The sequence below is a fragment of the Anolis sagrei genome, chromosome 2 (genome assembly GCF_037176765.1).
Source record: "Anolis sagrei isolate rAnoSag1 chromosome 2, rAnoSag1.mat, whole genome shotgun sequence".
Lineage (NCBI taxonomy): Eukaryota > Metazoa > Chordata > Lepidosauria > Squamata > Dactyloidae > Anolis > Anolis sagrei.
Window position 1 is genome coordinate 84,421,084 of NC_090022.1, and position 12,499 is coordinate 84,433,582.

General features: G+C 42.3%; 1 protein-coding gene across 2 annotated transcripts in view; it reads left to right on the top strand.

Annotated features, from left to right (window-relative positions):
* The first annotated feature begins 1,235 nt into the window (after positions 1-1,235).
* The window catches only part of FAT2 (FAT atypical cadherin 2), a 116,240-nt gene continuing 104,976 nt past the window's right edge, over positions 1,236-12,499 (top strand). For both annotated transcript variants that reach the window (XM_060765486.2, XM_060765487.2), the window contains exon 1: positions 1,236-1,482. The gene's annotated coding sequence lies outside the window, so the exon portion shown is untranslated. The remainder of the gene's footprint in view (positions 1,483-12,499) is intronic.

The following is a 12,499-nucleotide window of genomic DNA, read 5'->3' on the forward strand; positions in this document are numbered from 1 at the left end:
GGCCATGTATCAATATGTGAGGGGAAGTCATAGGGAGGAGGGAGCAAGCTTGTTTTCTTTTGCCCTGGAGACTAGGACATGGAACAATGGCTTCAAATTACAGGAAAGAAGATTCCACCTCAACATGAGGAAGAACTTCCTAACTGTGAGAGCTGTTCAGCAGTGGAACTCTCTGCCTTGGAGTGTGGTGGAGGCTCCTTCTTTGGAGGTTTTTAAACAGAGGCTGGATGGCCATCTGTTGGGGGTGCTTTGAATACAATTTTCATGCTTCTTGGGAGGAGGTTGGACTGGATGGCCCATGTGGTCTCTTCCAACACTATGATTCTATGATTCCAACTTTGCCTGTGCCCAGGAGCCCTTCCCAGAGGCACCACCCTGCACTCTTTTGCACTCTGGGCCCTTATAGACCAGTGTTTCTTAACCTGGGGGTCGGGACCCTTGGGGGGTGGCAAAGGGGTGTCAGAGAGGTCGCCAAAGACTATCGGAAAACACAGTATTTTCTGTTGGTCATGGGGATTCTGTGTGGAAAGTTTGGCCCAATTCTATTGTTAGTGAGGTTCAGAATGCTCTGATTGTAGGTGAACTATAAATCCCAGCAGCTACAACTCCCAAATGTCAAAGTCTATTTATCCCAAAATCCGCCTGTGTTCACATTTGGGCATACTGAATATTCAGGCCAAGTTTGGGCCAGATCTATAATTGTTTGAGTCAACAGTGCTCTCTGGATGTAGGTGAACTACAGCTCCCAAACTCAAGGTCAATGCCCGCCAGACCCTTCCAGTACTTTCTGTCAGTCATGAGAGTTGTATGTGCCAAGTTTGGTTCAATTCCATCATTGGTGGAGTTCAGAATGCTCTTTGATTGTAGATTAACTATAAATCCGAGCAACTACAACACCCAATGACAAACTCAATCCCCTCCCCACCAGTTGGGCGTATGGGGCATTTGTGCCAAATTTGGTCCAGTGAAGGAAAATATATCCTGCTGCATATCAGATATTTTCATGACGATTCATAACAGGAGCAAAATTACGGTTATGAAGTAGCAACGGAAATAATGGTATGGTTGGGGGGTCACCCCAACATGAGGAAGTGTATGAAAGGGGTGGCGGCATTAGGAAGGTTGAGAAACACAGTCATAGGCACTTTGAGAGTCCCCCTCTCTGTCCTTCTCTCCCAGAGAGAATGGGGGGGGGGGGGAGAGAGGCTGCTACCTGCTTACCTGCTGCTGGCTCCTCCTCCTTTCTTCTGCCTCCGCCGGAGGAGGGGAGGCGCGCGAAGAGACGGAGCCAGAGGACGCGCCCGCTCACAACTTTCTCTCCGGCTTTGGCGTCTACTTTGCGCGCTGCTTCCCGCAGCCCCAGCCATGCACTTGCTGGCCAAGCCGACCCGGCTCTGCGCCTTGCAAAAGCGGGACTCCCCCGTGCAAAGGGAACGCTCCTAGAGGCTTGGAAGAGGAGCGGGAGGAGGTCCCTCCGTCCAGGTAAGGATGGAGCGCCGCGGTGCCACTGGGGCTGAGAGTGGGGCGCAGGACCCGGACGGGGAGGCTTCCTCCCAGAATCTAAGAAGCCCTTTACAAGAGGGAGTTGTCTTGCAAAGGGACTCTTTGATTCTGGATGGCCTGTAAAAGAGCGCGGAGGAGAAAGAAGCAGGAGACGCGCAAGCCCCGGAGGTGTGGAGGGAGGGTGCGCTCCCAAACCCTGGAGACTCGTTTGGCAGGAAGGCTCTCTGGGCACACACACACACAGACACCACTTGGGTCAGGCAGACGAGGCATGTAATGTGCAACAAGTGTGCTTGAAAGAATAGGCTGGGAGCTGTGAGTTTTCCAGGCTGGATGGCCATGCTCCAGAAGCATTCTCTCCTGACGTTTCACCCACATTTGAAAGTTGTAGTTACTGGGATTTATAGTTCACCTGCACTCAAAGAGCATTCTGAACTCCACCAACGATGGAATTGAACCAAACTGAGCACACACAACTCCCACGACTGACAGAAAATACTGGAAGGGTTTGGTGGGCATTGGCCTTGAGTTTAGGAGCTGTAGTTCCAGAATAGATTCAAGAACCTGTGTGGAGGGTGTGTGCCTGTCAAATTTGCAAAAAGTATTTTCCCATGTTGCTTCCCAGACCTCCTCCCTCCAAAAAAACTTATTTAGGACTCAGTGGATAAGGTAGGGCAATAACCAAGTGTACACTCTTTGAAACTTTGGAGTCTAGGACAGTAATCTTATTCCTAATTTACCCAATTTCATCCAATCATAGAGTTGGAAGAGACCTCTTGGGCCATCCAGTCCAACCCCATTCTGCCAAGAAGAAGGAAAATTGCATTCAAAGCACCCCCGACAGATGGCCATCCAGCCTCTGTTTAAAAGCCTCCAAAGAAGGAGCCTCCACCACACTCCAGAGTTTCACTGATGAACAGATATATAATTTGCTTGGGAAATGATACGCATATCTGTCCATGTTTCTACACAAACATACACACACACAACCTGAATAGATTAAATTATTGATTTCTTATGCAGAGTAAACCTAACACTGTGAGGAAACTGGGTTGTTGTAAGTTTTTCAGGCTATAAGGCCATGTTCTAGAAGCATTCTCTCCTGACATTTCACCTGCATCTATGGCAAGCATTCTCAGAGGTTGTGAGGAAACTTTTCAAATTTGTCCAATGATGCTTGCCTTGAAATGAAAACTACCATTGAGAAACAGGGGAAATTGGACAGAGTGGCTGCAGTTAGAAAAGGGGGGATGGGCACGATAGAAATAGCTAAGGTCAGGATAATTTGCATACTTATTTGGGAACAAGCTTCTTTGAGTTCAAGGGTTATTGCTTCTGAGCAAATGTGCTTTGGTCTAGGCTTGACAGGATGAACTGCAGACCGTTCAGTTCTCCTCAAGCAGGTAAGGTGCTCTTACTTCAGCCTCTAGTGTGCTGTCTGATCATACTGGGCTATGTGTTGTCAAAGGCTTTCATGGCCAGAATCACTGGGTTGCTGTGAGTTTTCCAGGCTGTATGGCCATGTTCCGGAAACATTCTCTTCTGACCTTTTGCACACATCTATGGCAGGCATTCTCAGAAGATGCCTGCCACTGATGTGGGTGAAATGTCAGGAGAGAATGCTTCTGAAAAAATGATCATACAGCCCGGGAAATTCACAGCAACCCATAATGGGCTACTTTACAAGGTTGTTGTAATGTTTACTGAATGAATGGCTGTGCTTTATACAGCTGGATGAACATGTACTGAGTGAGACAATTTACTTGTCAAAATGCTGTTATGCTGCTTTATCTCTTCAGCTTTGTCCTCGTGTCCATTTGGGTGAATGAGAATAAACATGCAAGCACAAATCTAGGGCCTAAATCAGTGTTACTCAACCTGGGGGTCGGGACCCCTAGTGGGGGGTCATGAGTGTGGTTTCAGAGAGGCCACCAAAGACCATTAGAAAACACATGTTTCTGATGGTCTTAGGTACCTCTTTGGCAGAGAAGGCTGAAGATCTCTCAGCCTGTCTTCTTCTTCCTTTTTGGAAAAAGGCAGTGAATCCCTCCTACTAAAAGCCCGCCTCCTGCTCCCTGGACGTAGGTGAACTACAACTCCAAAACTCAAGGTCAATGCCCAGCAAATTCTTTCAGTATTTTCTGTTGGTCATGGGAGTTCTGTGTACCAAGATTGGTTCCATTCCATCATTACTGGAGTTCAGAAAGTTCTTGGATTTTAGGTGAACACTAAATCCCAGCTACTACAACTCACAAATGTCAATGTCTATTTTTCCCAAACTCCACCAGCATTCACATTTGGGCATATTGAGTATCCATGCCAAGTTTGGTCCAGATCCATAATTGTTTGATTTCACAGTACTCTCTGGATGTAGATGAACTACAACTCCAAAAATCAAGGTCAATGGCCACAAAGCCCTTCCAGTATTTTCTGTTGGTCATGGGAGTTCTCTGTGCCAAGTTCGGTTCAACTCCATCGTTGATGGAGTTCTCTTTGACCGTAGGTTAACTATAAATCCCAGCAACCACAACTCCCAATGACAAAATCAACCCCCCAACCCCGCCAGTATTCAAATTTGGGTATATTGGGTATTTGTGCCAGATTTGGTCCAGTGAATGAAAATACATCCTGCATATCAGATATTATATGACTATTCATAACAGTAGCAAAATCACAGTTATGAAGTAGCAACAAAAATAATTTTATGGTTGGGGGTCACCACAACATGAGGAACTGTATAAGGGGGTCGTGGCATTAGGAAGGTTGAGAACCACTAGTCTAAATGGATCTGTGGTGATGGTGTTGTACCCCATCTCAAGTTGTGAGGAGAGATATGTAACAAATAAATAAATATGATGGTGATGATCTGCATACCAAAAACTTCAGTGTATTTAAGCAGTTGACTTCAGTGGAGTAACATCTGCTCGCAACCCTCTCTTCTTTCATGAACTAGGAAACTTTAGGTATGGCTGAGAAATGACCAAATGCAGATAATTCAACAATTCAGATAATTCATGAACATTAGTAACAAATGGAGTGAGTGGGTGCATGGGTGTGCAATGCAGTCACCAGACAGCATGCATGTGGGCTTGTGCTGTCCTCTGCATGTTCACAAATGTGTCATGTCTGTTTGCTGACTTAATCATGTATATTTTTGGCAGTTACATAGTTGCTAGTAGTGTTGTTTGGGAACTTGAACCTTAAAATGAAATAGTGCCAGAACAGTCATGCTAAAAAGAGAGATTGTTGCCACAGCTGGCATTCTTAGCTGATCCGCATCTTCTGTGAACACTTTCGCAGTATGTTTGAATCTTCAATATTGCTCTTATTGGGTAGAGTCAGAATTTAGAAGGAAAGGAGGAGCCAAGGCCTTCGTTTTACACAAGGGTTTATATGTTTTCAAAAAGCCTGTCTGTAGGTACTTGATTCTTGGCATGATTTCATGCAACTGTCTGCTGGAGGTATTAGTCTAAGTCAGTGGATTTCATTTCCCATAAGCTGTGTCGGGTCTGGCCAATGATAAGGGAATAGCGAGTTGTAGATAATAATTGCACCAGCAAGATTCCAGCCACAGTTTACAACATCTGGAGGGCCAAAGGTTGCTCATCCTTGCTCTAAATAAATAACCCTAACCCAACTACCTTATTGACGAAACTATCATTGTGGGAAGCGTTGAGGAGCTGTTTCTCTGGAGCAAAGGCCTTCTTTTTCACACAGAGATGTAATTAATGTATTGTCCAAAAGCAACCGTATGTATTACCAATGCCTTCTTTGCCTGTCTTCATATGGTTGTCTGCTCTAGCTTATCAAACTACCGTGCAGGTGGGGTCATCTTAGACCCTCCAAATGCTTTGGACTTTATCTTGCAGGAGCCCCAGTCAAGACAGCCAATGGGAATAGAACATGGGGACTATTGTTTTCTATACACCAGGAAGGCCAAAGTTTCCACACCCTTGCTCTAAAACAGTCTCCCTAATGCCGCAACCCCTTAATACAGTCCCTCATATTGTGGTAACCCCCTACCATAAAATTATCTTTGTTGCTGCTTCAAAACTCTAATTTTGCTACTGTTAGGAATCGTAATGTAAATACCTGATATGCAGAATGTATTTTCATTCACTGGACCAAATTTGGCACAAATACCCGATATACCCAATTTTGAATACTGGTGGGGTTGGGGGGAGGGATTGATTTTGCCATTTGGGAGTTGTAGTTGCTGGGATTTATAGTTCATCTACAATCAAAGAGCATTCTGAACTCCATCAATGATAGATCTGGACCAAACTTGACACAAATCCTCAATATCCTCAAATGTGAACACTGGTAGAGTTTGGGGGAAATAGTCCTTGACATTTGGGAGTTGTAGTTGCTGGGATTGATAGTTCACTTACAATCAAAAAGCATTCTGAACCCCACCAACAATAGAATTGGGCCAGACTTCCCACACAGAACCCCCATGCCTTGCTGGCATGAGCCTCCCTCCAACCTTACATGCTCTCACTGCCATGCGATGAGCATGCCTGCTGTCCCCTCCCCACTTGGAGTCTCAGAAACAGCCCTCTCCTTGGCTGAGAGGGCAGCTGGAGGCTGGCCAATTACAGTGGAGGAGGGCTATTGGTGGGAGGATTCGCAGTGTGTTTCCAGAAAGGAAGACATGGACAGGTGGAGAGATCTTCAGCCTTTTCTGCTAAAGGGGTTCCTAAGACCATCAGAAGTATATGTTTTCTGATAATCTTTGGTGACCCCTCTGAACCCCCTTGTGACACCCCCCCCCCCCGGGGTCATGGCCCCCAGGTTGAGAAACACTGTCGTAGACCCTCCAGATGCTTTGAACTTTATCTTGCAGGAGCCCCAGAGTTCTTCCACGCAGCCATATAACCATGTTTTAATAGTTTTTATATATGTTTTATATTGTTATGTTATGTTTTTAATCGCATTTTTATGAATGCATGGCATTGAATTGTGCCAATCTGTAACCTGCCTTCAGTCACCGCATGGTTGAAAAAGGCGGGCTATAAATGTCGTAAATAAATAATAAATATCAAGGCAAAAAATCCCACAATATCTGCTTGAACTGGGATATCTGAGTCCACACTGCCCTATATTCCAGTTCAAAGCAGATAATGTGGGATTTTATTCAACTGTGTGGAAGGACCCCCAGTCAAGACACTCAATGGTAATGGAACATGGGGACTATAGTTTTCTATACACCAGGAAGGCCAAAGTTTCCTCACCCTTACTCTAAGAAAAATCAGGAGTATTTTGTTTGGCCTAATATACTACAATGTATTTTTGGATTTTGCTATATGATGTCAAAAGTGGTCCAGTTGATGGTTTTCTTAACCAATATGTGGGGGAAAGATATAAATTGGAGAAGAGAGGGAGAGATGGAGAATAGCCAGAAATTTACAAAAGAACATAAATATGAGGCGTTATCAGACAACCTCACTGGTGAATTACAAGCAGAGTATATACATGTAAAAGACTGCAAGGATAAAGATCAGTTTCTAGATGTCACTGACATTTGAACAATGTGGTATTTCACAGGGAAACAATGGTTTGTCCTGGGTTTCCCTTGAGAAGCCACAGCTCACCTGTATCACAAATATCTGGATAAGAGACAATTTAATAACAGTGCTAAATTAAGTGGAGGGAAACCAGATTAGACCAAAGCATTCTGGTTTAACAGGATAGGGGCAGGTGAGGCCTCCACTAAGGTTTTAGGAACTCTGTTTTCATCTCAAATTATTCACATAGAAATGATAAACCTGCACAATGAACAACCTGATAGATGGACCAAGAGCCCTTTCACACTACACACAGCACTATGATTCCACTTTAACTACCATGGAAACATGGTATGGAATCCTGGGATTAGTAGTTTTTTTTGGGGGGGGGGGCATTTAGAATTCCCAGCCAAAGAGCTGTAGTGCCCCACCATATTGCATAGGCCAGGATTCCAAAGGATGCGGTTGTGGAAGTTAAAGTGGAATTGTGGTGCAACCATTGTATAGTATGAAAGGGCCCCAGGATGGAATGGGTTCTGGAACAGCTAATGCTTATTTTTACAAATATGCTTTCCCTGTTCTTATTCTCTGTCTGATTCAGGCTGTGGCAGTATTTGGAGATCATCATTTTAATGAAATAATTTTGGGTTTTTTTAATCCCACCTTTTTCCTCCTATAGGGAGCAAAGGAGGCTAACAATAAATATGACATAATGCAAATTAAAACAGTGTAAATGTATTGCATTAAAATATAAATATAAAACATTAAAAAAAACAATTACACCATCTGTGTTATTAAAACTATTAACCCTTGAAATATTAAAATGTATTACAACTCCACACCCGCTCCAAAATAGCCCAAGAATCCTTGCTCTCTCTTGGCTCCTCCCTCCAGTGGGAGTGGCCTAAGTAATCAGGGCTACATATTTAGTGTTACACCTGAACAGTAATCCATTGTTTGTTGCTCAATAACAAACAAAAAAGGTCTCTTAAATAAAGAATAACCCCTTGTTTGTGCTACCAGCTTTTTGACAAGTCAAATTTCTGGTTAGGTATGTTGGTCCTCTTTGCGGAAGGAGGAAGACTGAAACAAATGTCCTCTTCAAGTTGAATCAGAATCCTTTGGAATTCTAACTTCTCGCTGTATACAGATATGGCCACTGTCCTGTTTAAAATAGTGGTATTCAAAGTGATGGATGAGTAGTGGTCCATAAGCCGTCACATGCCAGTCTTTGGCAAGTTTTCCAAAAATTAAATAAGTTGTAGTCCTTGACATGCTTACTGATCATCAACATTACAGTAGTCAACATAAGCAATACTGGTCTAAAGTGCAGTAGGCTGGCTGTAGGATATCTAGATCCTTCACTATTACCTTTTTAATCATTCAAAGTATTTATTTAAATGACCACATATTCAAATATCTGAAGGGTTGGGGCACAGGGCACCCATGATAATGGCAAAATCAAGAATAATCAGCAAATTATTTGCTCCTGCTTCCAGTGCTGCCCTTTGCCATTTTAATAGGATATTACCAGAGTCTAGCTATGTTCAGTTACATCAGACTTAATCAGTAGTTAAATTTTAGCTACTGGGAGGAAGTGGCATGGTTTAGTTGTATGAACATTCCCCCCACTTAGTCACTTCGCCAGAGGGGCAGAAAGGGGTGGGATGGGAGGGCAGGAAGAAGGAGAATGCTTCCCAGAAAAAAAAAGGGGGGGGCAGTACTATAGTTACGTGACCTGAAAAAACTTGAATAGAGTGAACTTGTGGACATAATAGAAATGCCTTTTTGTACTGAGGTAACCTCAGGGAGGGGGAATTGTATGACTTTCAAGACCCATTGATTTTGGATTAAATGGGTGAGTGTGACCCCAGCTTTAATTGATAAATTGATAGATTATGTACCTTAATTTTAGATGTTGTGTTATAATTTGTTCGTATATGCTGGGTTATTATTTTTTCTTATGTATGTATTGATTGTTGTATTCAGGCATCAAATGTTGCCTTTTTGTGATTGGAATCCGCACTAAGTATATTTAGGGAGATGGGGTGGAATATTATTATTATTATTATTATTATTATTATTCTGAATTCAGACATACAAGTTTTGGACCACAATACTCCTGATCTCATGATCATGTTAAAAAACAAAGTATGGATTGTCGATGTTGCAATCCCAGGTGACAGCAGGATTGAAGAGAAACAACTGGAAAAGCTGACATGATTTAAAGATCAAACTGCAAAGACTCTGGCACAAGCCAGTAAAGGTGGTCCCAGTGGTGATCAGCACACTGGGTGCAGTGCCTAAAGACCTTGGCCTGCACTTAAACACAATCGATGCTGACAAAATTACCATCTGCCAGCTGCAGAAGGCCACCTTACTGGGATCTGCACGCATTATTCACCGATACATCACACAGTCCTAGAACTTGGGAAGTGTCCGACGTGTGAACCAATACAAAAGCCAGCAGAGTGTCTGCTGTGGACTCATCTTGTTGTGTTTAAAATAATAATAATAATAATAATAATAATAATAATAATAATAATGTTACTGGGGTCAAACCAGGACAGAATACTGTACACTGGAGCTGAGATATAGCCCTTGTATGGATTTAGCCTTGGTCAAATAGACCTAGGCAACCCCACATCAAACCTAGTTAGCATAGTCCATTAAGAGAGAGAAAGTATGTACATGGGTGTTACAGTGCAGTAACATCTGGAGGCCAACACATTTCCTGCCCTTGCTTTAAGGTCACTGGACAAATGTGCTGGAATCGGATCTTCGTGAATCAGCTTCACAGTTTCCTACCAAAGCTTGCATTGCCCACATTCACTACTTCATGTAAATTATGGATACTTGAAATCCCAAGAGACATTTTTACTATGATTGGTTAGTTAGTTGATTTTAGACTACAGACTCTCAAGCTATTTCCATCTCAAAAGTAGTTTTGTATATTGTATTGGTGGGAGTCTATTCAAGAAACATCAGTCCAGCTTCTCCTGGGGTTTTCAGATCTTGTTGCTCAGTTCCTTGGATCCAAGGCTCATAGTGCAAAATTACTCATGTGTTTTTAGAATAGTTCTTTTGACATGGGGAGGGGGCATTAAATTACGTAATTATAGCATTATGATTCCACTTTAACTTCCACGGCTGCATCCAGTGGATTTCTGGGTTCGGCACAAAAGGTCTGAGGATTCTAAATATTCCTTCCAAAAGTGCAAATCCCAGAATCCCACAGGAAGGAACCATGGCAGTTAAAGTGGAATAATGGCTTTATAATTGTGTAGAGTGAAAAGATCCATGGTTGTGCCTCCCCTGCTCTTAGATCTTTTTCTACAGATTGATTCTTCTGCTAGTCAGTACTGGTAAGACAGTAGTGGAAATGCTAATCAGATATTTTAGTAAAGTTTCAAAATACTCCTATAAACTGAAAGAAAAATCAGAAATAATTTACCCTTACCTTGAATTCAACATCTGCTCCAGGCAACAGAGGGTTTTTGCCCTTTGCTGTATTGTCAAGAGCTGTTGGCTCTAGCACAAATGTACAGTATCACCACCACCCCCTCCCCATTTCTTGGCATACACGTGACCTTTTTTTTTGGGGGGGGGTCTGTATCACTTTAAGTATGAGCATAAAATACATATATCCACCATGCAGCACATAGTTTAGCCTCCACTGATGCATGAACATAATAGGATTAAAAAGTAGCAGCTCTTTGTTGAAAAGCAGATGTTATTGTGCTATTTAGAAATAAGCCCAATTTTACAGAACTGGCAGCACCCTCACAACCCTGATCTTCTGTGGTTTTCAGGGTGGGTGGAGTGGAGAGGCCAAATCTGTAGAACAGAGAAGATTTCGCTTCCTGGTTATTAGAACAAGTAGCTTTATGAGGATATAAAAGGGCAAGGCAGTTGGGATACTTTTAAGCAGAAAGAGGAAGCGATTCATATTACTATCAAATAAAATAATTGGGTTGGGGGAGGTATAAGGTGATTCAGGTCAGTAACTTTAGATTCTGAATGTAAGTGTCTTAAACCTAGAATTTTAGATTAGTGTAACCTGACTACATGTCCGTAGACCTTTAATTTGCATAGAATACAAAGTTTCAGTTGATTGCAAAGGGGATAAAAATGTGGCACTGAGGCCCCCTCCACATAGCTGAATAAAATCCTACAATTTCTGTTTTAAACTGAAATATATGCCAGTGTGGACTCAGATAACTCAGGGTGCTTCCAGACAACACTAAATCACAAGTTTTAAACAATGGCAAAAAAAAAAAAAATCCCAGGACTTCAGAAGAGGTCCACATGCAGACCTGTTGGACCCAGGATTTCTGCTTCAATTGTCCAGACTTGATGCTTTGATGTGAGATTTAGAGGCTTCCAAGATGGCTGCCACAGAACTTCCGCCAGAAACTTCAGTGTTTTGTTTTTTTTTAAAAAAAAAAACCTCAAGATGTGGATATGTGAAGAATCACTGCAGAGAATCATTGCAAATATTCTGTTCTTTGTCCAGGCCAGAGAAACTGTGACCTCCAGACATTTCATGAAGTATCTGCCACACAAACAAAGTTTACGGAGTAGAACCACTTCTGCCCAAGTCAGCACTGCATAATCAAACAGGAACACACACTTTCAAGCTAGTAAGATAACTTTGCCATTATTGACACTTTTTAGAGCCTGGATGCCTGGCCATCTGTCCAGACATATTTGGTTGTGTACTTATGGCATCAAACAACAAGGTGCTGTTCCTGGGTTATACATGGCTGTTCCTGATTGCTCTCCTTGTGAAAAGATGCAAAGCATTGATTAGGGAGCCACAACTTTGTTCTGGTGAGAGAAAATGTGCCCTCCATATGTTTCATGAAGTTTCTGGCACACAAACAAAGTTTTTGCCTTCTACTCAAGTGTCACCTTCTTTTAGGGAACCAAGCAATCAGGAACAAACATCTAAAACCCAGGAACAACCCCAGATTTTAAAAATCCCACGATTTCTGATTTCAGGGACATATAGACATGAAGTAGGGCTGGGCGGTTTCGTTTTGTTAATTCGTAATTCGTTAATAATTCGTTAATTTTTTCAATTACAAAACGATAACGAACCATTCTGGAGCAATTATTTAAAAAAACGAATTTTCAAAAGCGTTTTGTAAATGCTTCGTATTTCGATATTGTATTCGTTTCGTTATTGTTTTGAGGTCGTTTCGTTATTATTTCCGCATGTCTGGGCCAGTTTTATGGTTTAATTAGTGAAAAAAAATTATAATATCACACCAACAGTCAACAACAGAGGGAGAGGGAAGCTTCAGAAGGTTTTGGAGGTTTTTTAGCGTATTTCGCGGTCGCGTCCGCCATTAACGAATCGATTCGTTATTGTTTCGGAAATCGATTCGTTAATTTTTTACCATTTACGAAATTTCGTAAATATCGAACTTTTTAAAAGGAAAATTTTGTAATTATTTTAAATATCGAAACAAAAAACCCCCCCA